Below are 10242 nucleotides of genomic sequence, written 5' to 3' on the forward strand. Positions count from 1 at the left end.
CCTCAGTGGATCATCTCAGAGTCAGATGAGCCTCTGACACACCCCTCCCGGGGCTCATCCAGCTTCTCTTGCATGCCTTCAGTGACAGGCTGCTTACTCTCTGTAGCATCACTTTATTTCCTGCCTGGGCTGGTCAGAGTTTGTGTCTTTTTTTTTTTTTTTTTTTTTGATCAGCAGTGCCTGGTGCCGGAGGTCCTGACACCACACCCGAAGCTGGGTGAGCAGCACAGAGGCTGGGCCACCCATCGTCGGCCACCTGGGCCTCGGACCAGCCTTTTGTTCCACTCTGGGTATTTGTTCTTTTGTCTGGGGTGGCTTCTCCTGCCCGCCTGCCCTCCCTCCCTCTGCACGGATTTTCTTCTCCTCCTTCTCCCTCTCCTCCCCCAACTTCCTTGTATCTAAGGATTGCATGAGTCACTTCACTTTGAGCTGCCAGATGTCGGATGCGGTTGGGCTCAGAGTGGAAGCCAATTTTTTTCCCTTTACTCAAAGAGAGCTCAGGGCTGATGAAAGCCCCCAACAGTGTCATCCCGGATTTTTCAGGAGACTGGGGTTGGCTGCCCTCCACTGGCGCCCCTTCTCGGGTGTTCCTGTCTGCCTACCCTCCACTCCTAGCTGGGGAAGGCCACTTGTCCTCATGCCGGCACCAGGCAGGGGGTCAGGCTGGCCCCAGGCCGTCCAGGGCCTGCTCAGAGTCAGCGCCCGTCATCCAGCCCCTCGGTGTTCTGGCCTGAGAGGAGCCCAGGGCTCCGGGCCCAGCCCCACGCTGCCCAGGGAATTTTCAATGGGAGCTCCATGCTGGGGCTGGGCGGAGACAGGAAAAAAGAAAGAAGGCCCTTGCCTTCAAGGAATCGGCAGTCTGTTTAGGGAGACAAGATTCATACAAACAGTGGTTCACGTTTTCAGCCTGGATCGTGCTTCTGCTTCCACACACGCCCTCATTTAGCTCTCAGTGCTTCAGCGCGGTGGCCTTCCCCTCGCTCTGCAGCTGGGAGGGCACGGCTCTCAGAGGGGACGTGCTTGTCCGAGGTCCCCTGCTGGTGCTGGTGCAGCTGAGCCCCACCCCAGGCCCATCATGCCCCAAGCCCCCTCTCTGTGGCCAAGTGGGAGTTGGGGAGGCTTTCTTAGTTTGGGTTCCCTTGAAAGCAAAACTAGAGACCAGGACTCAGGTGATGGTGGCGGATTTGGGATGCGTCTAGAAGCAGGAGGGAGAGAGTGGGGTGGGTAAGAGAGGGGAATAAAGGAGCATTAGCAGAGAAGCCAAGATGGGGGTGGGGGTGGGGGCGGGTGGGCTCTATTTTCCCAGGTCCTCTGGAACCATTTGCCTGTAAGATGGAAGGCTGGAACAGTTATCCACTGGCTCCCAACCCCCCTTGGTGGGGAGCTGTCCTGGCAGGGTGTTCACCCCTCCGCCCTCCTGGATCACAAGCCCCATGGGCCCCGGTGGCATCAGAAACAAAGTGGAAAGACTGGCGGCAGGTGCTCGAGGCGGGTGCTGAGTTTGCATAGACTGTCCCCCCCGCCCCGAAGGGCGGCGGAGCCAGAACGGGCTTCTGCTGCAGGGGATTATGTGCATTCGGTTATGGGCAACACACAAGGCCCTGCTCAGCAACCTGAGGGCAAGCTTTATTGGGCAGCTCCTGGCAGGTGCCTAGCCAGGTGCCCTGAGTGCATGGAGAGAGAAGAAGAGACAGCAGGAGGGAAGAAAAGACATCTCCATACTCCTAATTCACTTCACTATGGTCAGCAGGAATTGCCTAAAGGTCCTCCCGTCCTGCTGGCCGAGGGAGGGTCTGATCTGCCTGTCCTCGGCTTCCACACAGGGTCTGGCCCAGAGGCACTGCCCAGAGTGCTGGCGTCCCAGCCTCTGCCCTGGACTGTGGGTCCCCGGGCTCATCTCAGATGGTGCTGGGCCTTCAGCAGAGCGCGAAATGAAGGGAGAGCCTCCCCTTCCTGACTAGGGCTTCTTTTTTTTTTTTTTTAAGATTTTTTATTTATTTATTTGAGAGAGAGAGAATGAGAGACAGAGAGCAGGAGAGGGAGGAGGGTCAGAGGGAGAAGCAGACTCCCTGCTGAGCAGGGAGCCCGATGTGGGACTCGATCCCGGGACTCCAGGATCATGACCTGAGCCGAAGGCAGTCGCTTAACCAACTGAGCCACCCAGGCGCCCTTTTTTAATTTTTTTTTTTTTTTTTTTTTTAAGATTCTGACTAGGGCTTCTGACTCATAAAACCCGGGGTTCTCTCTCCCGTCCCCCCGCCCTCCCTCTTCCACTTGATTACTTATCTCTGGGATGGAGTGGTTTCACCTACCAAGTGTCTGGGGGAAAATATCCCGTGTAAGAAAGGCACATTCCTTCCATAAACTTGTACTGGATTTTTGATTGTCTCCCATGAAGGAAGAGATGGATCTTCTAGTTTGTGTTAACGACTCTGCAGCTGAAAAAAAAAAAAAATCAATTCTCTCGCTCTACATTTTTTTTCGGCCAAACTTCCCCCTGGCAGCCTTTCAGCTGGGCCAACAGGCTGATGCCCAGAGCTCAGGGCTGGAGGTTCCTCGGCTGTGTGCAGGCAACTGGGAGGAGCCACAGCCTGAAGCTGGCTGTGGGCCTGGTGTAGAGTGGCACAGGAAGAGACCTCTCGTCTCTGCTCGCCTCCCAAGCCAAGTCGGCTCCAGAAGGCAGGGGCTGGCTGACAGAATGTGGCAGTCTCCAGGCAGAGGGAAGGTTGGCCAGAAGGGAAATAGAGGCCTCCTCCACCAGGCCCAGTGCAGCTTCTGACGGGGGCCATAGGGACCTCTCCCCTGTCAGCCAGACACAGAAGCTGCTGCCACCTCCTACATGAAGACTTCCTGATTGCACAGAATGAACAGAACCCTTCAATCGCTTGGTTTCCTTGCTGGAACCTCTGTCCAGATGGCTTTCTGTGTGTTGTGGGGTCATTTGGAGTCATGGTTGCCAGGTAGTTTGGAACAGAGCACCCCCATCAGAACATTCTGGTTCAGATCCTATCTCCTCCCTTCCTCACTGTCTGACCTTGGGCAAGTGACTTAACCTTTCAGAGTCTCAGTTTCTTCAACTGCCAAATGAGGAGTCTTTTAAGGATTAAATGAGACCACCTGATTTAAAACCATACCACCCCCTACCCCGCAACTGTCCTGGTTTATTTTTCTCCATAGCACTTGCCACCATGTAACATCCTATCATGAAGGTTGCCTATGAGTCTGGGAGCCCTTTGGGGGCAGGGACCATGTCTTGCCATCCCAGGGTCCCAGGGTCCCCAGTGCCCTTATTCATAATGGGCCTTCTCCGGATCTGGAGCGGCCAGAATCTTTCTTCGAGACGCCAGAGAATTGATGCCTTAGGCTTATGTCTGGCAGACATAGCTTGATTTCTGGAAAGTGACTGTGGGCCAGACCCAACCCCGTTGAGCCTCACTTTTGACATCTGTAGAATGGGCGTGAGTGGAGATCGTGACGAGAAGAGAGATCTTGGGCCAGATGTGCCCTCCCGGCAGCCCTTTGGGGATACCTCTACCTTTCCTTAGACCTTTTCTCACCTCGTATTTTGTCTGATCCTTGTGACAGATTTGTGAGAAAGCTACCAGGAGCTATGATGTTCACTTTAGAGATGAAGTAACTGAGGCTAAGAGACAAAAACCACCCCAGGAGGTCCCCTGGCAGCCTGGGGCGAGACAGACCAGGACTCAGGCCCGCGGGGTCAGCCGGGCACCAGCTTGGGGAGGGGGGTGTCTCAAGGGCTGTAGCAGGGCCGTGGGAGGGGCTGGGCCTGCTGCCCGCCTCCCTGCTGGCCCCCTGCTCAGGGCGTGCTGTCTCTTCCCCTCTGCTTTTTAATTGCTTGGAAACAGAGCTGACGGCAGTGGGAACAGCTCAGCCGCTGCTGGTCTCATGACTGGATGCTTTTGTTTGTTCACAGAATCATATTTTTACACTCCAGCTTCTGCTAATTTATGCCATAGCCTGAGCTCTCCCTTGCTGAAGATCAAGTCTTGGGGAGCGGGGAGTCAGTTCCTGGGTTGATTTAGTCATCTTGGAGCCTATCAGAAGCCAAGCAGGGGACAAATTAACAACAACAGAAAGTAATAATAGCCAGGCTCAGTGTTTATTTTCTGGCGGTACCCTCGTCGTGGGCCTGCCGTGCTCCCTTAGCACGTCCACTGAGGGAAGCTTCGCTGGGAAAATTAAACGGCTCCTTATTTAAGATGGAGCAATTAGCCTGTGCCGGTTGGTGCTCAACACCTATGGGGGCTCATCCCAGCTCCGCTCCAAGGGGAGAGGAGGTGGGGAAGCCTGAGATCTTGCCTCCCGATGCACACACACACACACACGGAAACCACAGCCTGTTCCATCTCTCTGTGTGAAATGAAGTTTAGGTGCAGAGCTGAAACACCCTGTAGGAGATTGGGCTCACTTGGGAGCAATCAGGGAGGGCTTCCTGCAGGAAAGGCTCTTTGGATCTCAGAATAGGAGGGGCGGGTCTGACTCTGACCTATAATAGGCCAAAGGTAGAAATGGATGCGGGGCTGCTGTGAACGGTAGAGAAGGCCAGTGAGTGTGCTGGGGTCCCATTCTGGAAGCCTACATTGTTGCCTAATCTCTCTTGAGATGGACTCTGCCCCGGCAAGTAAAGTTTGAGAAAAAAGACATTTGTATCTACTGCAAAGAAACCAGGGCTGGAGCTGATGAGAGGGTGTGGGAGGAGACCCCAGCTCCAGAAAGCCCCTGCACAGGAGGGACTTTTCTCTTATTTAGTAACTGAAACAGGAAGGGCCTGAGGAAGGCCCACAAAGGTCAGGGTCATGCATTCCAGGTCATGAGAGCTGGGAGAAGAGGCAGAGGAGGCAAGGGGAGAGGGAACCAGCCCTATGATCGGTGCTGCAGGGGGTAGGTGCTCCACACAGGTTAGTTCCCGGCTCTCCCTTTACTTCTTGCGGCATATATGGTTGCCTTGTCACGCCCTGTGCCCACCAGGGCCGCTCATTCTGGTGGGCACAAATCTGGGTCGCATCCACCCAGCCACCCATCCTCTCACTGCCCCAGTGTCCCATCCATCGTTTACCTCTTCGCTCAACCACCCATCCATCTCCCCCCACACTTCACCACCATCCATCCACCCCTCCTCCCTCACCCAGCTACCCACTCAGCCAGCTAGCCAGACAACAGAAAGGCAGACGGGGGAGCACAGCACAGAGGCTCCTCGCCAGCATCCTGTCTGGCTGCCTGGTGGCCTTACCTTGTGAAGGTACGAAGGACCCGGCCACCAGCCTGGGGGCCGAAGCAGGAATCTGCTTTGGTAAGCTGGGTACAAGGAGATTCATCAATCTGTGACAGACTCCCATTTACCAAGCTCACAGGGACTGATACTTATATGCACACCCTGATGCCAATTTATTGATTTATAATAAGAAATGCTACTCAGGTGGAGCGGATGTTTGCCTTGGCAGAACGGAGTCTCTCCCAGTAGGCAAGCTACATGGGAAGTCAAATTATCATCAAAAATGCTGGGTTAGTAATTCACAATGAGACACAGAACTTCTGAGGGGTCTGGGTACTTGCATACTCCCGGTCTGTCTGCTCTCACTAAAAGCAAGTGACAAGAGAAGATCATCCTCAGAAGACCCCTCGGTGAATCTGAATTAGAGAGGTGGGGCAGGCCGGGGGAGGTTGGCCTGATGCACCTGCCCCACCCTGGGATCTGATCTGTCTCAGGCACCCTCTACCCCAGGGAGCAGCAAACTATGGCCCTGGCGGCCTAAACCAGCCCACTCACAGTTCTGGTACAGCCTGCGAGCTAAGAATGGTTTTTATGTCTCTAAATGATTGAGACAGAAGCAAAAGAAGAAGAATACTTTGTGACATGTGAAAATTGTATGAAATTCAAATATCAGCACCCTGACTAAAGTTGTAATGACACATAGCCCATCCGTTCACTTCCTGTTATCTTGGGCCCGTGTCTGTGTTAGAAGCACAGATCTGAGAAGTTAAAACAGAGACGGTGCATCTGCAAAGCCTATCTACTATGTGGCCTTTACAGAAAATTTGGTGGACTGCTGTTCTCGGCCAGTCCTCGCTCTCCTATGCCCTTTCTCTCTTTACCGAATTACTTGTCCCCCTCCAGCCCTGTTGATGAGGATGTTCAGAGATCATCTGGATCATGGAAGCTGCCCAAGTGGACCGGTAACGAATTTTCAGGCGCTCTCTTCGTTCCTGTGTGCACGTTGGCACGCCAGCACACTGCGCGGGGATGTTGTCTGCCTAGCCCCCAGCAGGTGTATCAGCACCTCAATGCACTTGCTTTCATCTTTCTCTTCACCACCTGTTCACCCATTCACCCCCCAGCCTGCCATCCATCATCCCTTCATTTGCCCAAGCCAGCCTCCTTAGTCCGCCCATGGTGGCACCCACCTTTCCATCTCTGGAACATCCAGCCAACCATCCACTTAGTCTCTGGTCTAATCAGGCAGGGTGTGGTGTGTGCATGTGTGTGCACAATGCGTGTGAGCTTGCTCGTGCGTGTGTGTGTGTGTGTGTGTACTGAGTGACTTAAAAACTCAACACACTCCCAGCTATGTTTGAGACTTTAATCAGAGGTTAGAGGCTGGTGAGCAGGTCAAGGTCCCTGCAGATCGGGGCTCAGGTATCCTGAGTAGGGCTAATTGTCTCCAGTGAGAATTTTCTGTAATTGAGGACAAACAGCACACTGTGACCCTGTGGCCTTGCTCCGCTACGAGGCTGTGAAGTCTTGACTGGAGATCTTAGAGGCAGCTGTGTGGGAGAGAGAGGAAAGGAAAAGAGAAGATGAGGGAGGGGAAGGGGAGAGGGAGCCAGGAGAGGGAGGGTGGGGGAGGAGAGAGATGCGCACCCTGTGGGAAGCATTCACAATGGGGCCCATTGATTTCCTTCTCCCAGGGCTCCTTTGTCCAGACCCCGGGGGATGTAGGCAGGCTCTGTCTGGCGGCGCCCAGGGCTGGTGTGGGCACAGCTGGGCGCTCAGGCAGCCAGTGCCCGGGGCACTGCCTCCCACGGTCCTGCTGCCCAGCTGGGGACTTGGGTTTCTGGCTCTCCGGAGGGGTTGCGGAGGATCTGTGCAGGATTCAGCCTGAGCTTTAGGGACCCTCAGAATGACAGGCCCCTCCGAGGCAGGAGAAGGGGGAGCTGTCTGCAGTCCGCGCCGCCTGTCCCGCAGTCCCCGGAGGCTAGCTCCGATCCGGCTCAGCTGGCTCCCAGACACCAGACCGGGGACTGGGGAGTGCAGACCACACAGGACTGCCTGGGCAGAGTGGCAACTGAACCCCAGCGTCTGAGACCCCAGCTTCGGTCACTGTCTCCTGCTCCAAACTGCCAGGAGAAAATGTGCCCGCCTTGCTTCACCAGGTTTCCAGAGGTCATGGGCAGAAGGCCATAATGGAACCAACAAAGCAGAGAGAATAATCTTGAAAACAAGATGTCGACTCAAAGGCACAGTTATTGCCTTTCCTGCTACCGGCATAGACCTTTACAGCTGGAAGCACCTGCCTTTGCATTTTATGGAGGGAGAAGCCAAGGCCTCGGGTCACAGAGAGAGCTAGGTGGCATGGCCAGCACGGACCTCGGGCCTCGGGACCTCAAGGCCAGAGCTTCGTCTCTGTGGGAGGCGGCATAATGTAGCAGTGAAGACCTTGGGCTCTGATGTCAGAAAGACAAGCTTCGATGCCCACCTCCTTTCCTGGACAGGATGAGTCTCAAACGCCCTTATAAAATGAGAACGCTAAATGGAACTAAATGGAACTGAGCTCATAGGTCGTTTGCAGAATAAAAGAGGCACTCCTTATAAAGTGCCTGGCACATAGTAGGTGGCCACTATGCATTAACTTTTTAAAAAGTCGCTCCTGCGCCTTAGACGTTGGGCTTAGAGAACGAACAAAACCCTTGTTGCAAAGAGTCCCGGGTTTGGTGGGGGAGAGGTACAGACGCACCGTTCAGAGGAATCAGGACAACTCGGCTCAAGACGTGGGTGCGGGGGGGCGGGACGAGGGAAAGGGAGTCGGTGGGCTTCTGGCAGGTGCACTAACCCCTGAAGGCGGAACAGGTGGGCATCAGGTGCGCAGGGGGAGGGGAGAACACTCCAGGCTCAGGGCGAGGCAGAGAGAGCGGGGAGACCCTCCTGGACGTGAGGCTGCTCACTGGGTAGCCACCAGGGGGTTCTCCCTGCCAATTAAGAGTCCCCACTCAGCTTCCCACGGCCCCGGGCTCCGCACCGCCCTCCCTCCAGTGTGAGCTCTGGGAAAGCAAACTGGCTTAATATTTGCTGAAGCCAAACACCATTTTGCTTCAGCAAATTTTCTGATGGAAAAAAATAATGCTGTAATGAGGCCCCAAGTTAAATAGACTGGGTGTTTGGAATTCTCTGGTCCTGCTCTTTGCCAGGAATGATAGGAGGATAAAGGGGATTAGCTCAGGTAAGTGTACGAGGGGACTCCTTCTCAGTGTCCGCCTCCAGGAAGCTCCCCCAGCCTTCATCCTCATGGGCACACACATAGAAACCCTCCTACCACGCACTACACCGGTCATTCTACATTTGCCTCCGAGCACTCACCCACAGGCTCAGTCACACATGTGCCTCCGAGCAAATGCAGGCTCCCAAACCGTGGTCACATGCAATGGCTTTTGCACACACGCAGACATGTGGGCCGGCTCGGGGTGTTCCTTCAGGCCGCTGCTGTCCCTACTAACCTCCTGCTTGCCGGGGAACAGGAAGATTGGGGGACCTGGATCTAAGAGTGACCCCAGCCTGCTAGTCGTCGCTCTGTATCACCCCACGGAGGGAAGGGCATGCGGATGCCCCCACCCACCCTGGGCAATTCTCTGAGCCCAGAGGGACTGGTGGGCACCGCTGTGATCCTGGGCTCACTCAGAGTGAGGCGGGGCAGCCAGGTACCTTCTGTGATCAGAGCCCTGGGGAGGCCCGAAAGTAGACAGTGGAGTGGAGTCCACGGTGTGTGGTCTGAAAGGGCCCAGAGACTAAATAATGTTGCTGCCAGGCCCCATGGAGATGTGATCGGGTCTGACAGTCCTTGACTAATCTGTGTTGATCTTCCTCAACCCTGTCATGCCACCCACAGCCCTGGGCACTCGCTCAGCCCAGATGGACTCAGGAGAGGGAGGAATGAAGGCAGGAGCCTTCAGGAGCAGGGGCAGAGACCTATTCCCAGAGCCAGAGCAAGACTCCACGGCAGACACACGGACCTGAACAGGCCCTAGTTTCCAGAATTAAATCTGGAAAATCTGGGGGCGCCTGGGTGGCTCAGTCGTTAAGCGTCTGCCTTCGGCTCAGGTCATGATCTCAGGGTCCTGGGATCGAGCCCCGCATCGGGCTCCTCGCTCCGCGGGGAGCCTGCTTCTCCCTCTCCCACTCCCCCGCTTGTGTTCCCTCTCTCGCTGTGTCTCTCTGTCAAATAAATAAATCTTAAAAAAAAAAAAATCTGGAAAATCTGGACTCTGCCTATGGCTGTCTCCCTGTCTCTCCTAGTCTCAGAGATCTGCTCCAGGGTCAGAAAGGAGGGATATCATGCATCTAGCGGGCGCCGACTCGCACTCCTCACTTGTCACCTCGCGAGGCAGGCCGCTCCCAGGCTGCTAAGATGTGCTGGTTATTTTTGTGGGTGACATGTGATGTCACAGGTACAGACCCTTCCTGGCTCCCGGAGGGGTGGCGGCCGGCAGAAGGGGCCACGCTTGCTTTGTTCTAAAGGCTTCGTCAGTGCTGGGCTCCAGGGTGACTATCAGCTCCTTCTCTCCAGTGCCTGCCTGTCCTGTAAGGGCTGTGGGGTGTGCCCACGCATTTCCTGACACCCCTGTATGCCTAGACCTGCCACGGTGCCCCGGGGACCGCAGACACCAAAATAAGGGAGCCTGGACCAATCTGGAAGATGAGTCATTCCCAAAGATGCCCAACCCTGAATGCCACAGGGATTCTGAAATGAGGCTTGTCTATAAGGGCACAGTGGTGAGAGGAGCTTAAGGATGATGCGGATTTGGACATCCTACTAGGTGGGGGTCGGTGTAAACCAAGTCTCAGAAGCCGGGATAACAGCTAACATCTTCCTGAGGGCATTGTTCCAGGTGACTTTGCATGGCTAAACTTATTTCATCCTTAAAATAACTGAGGCACAGAGAAGTCAAGAAACTTGCCCAAGGTCACACAGCTAGTAAGTAGCAAGGCTGGGATTTGAACCCAGACAGTCC

This window comes from Neomonachus schauinslandi, chromosome 9 (assembly GCF_002201575.2).
Source record: "Neomonachus schauinslandi chromosome 9, ASM220157v2, whole genome shotgun sequence".
NCBI lineage: Eukaryota > Metazoa > Chordata > Mammalia > Carnivora > Phocidae > Neomonachus > Neomonachus schauinslandi.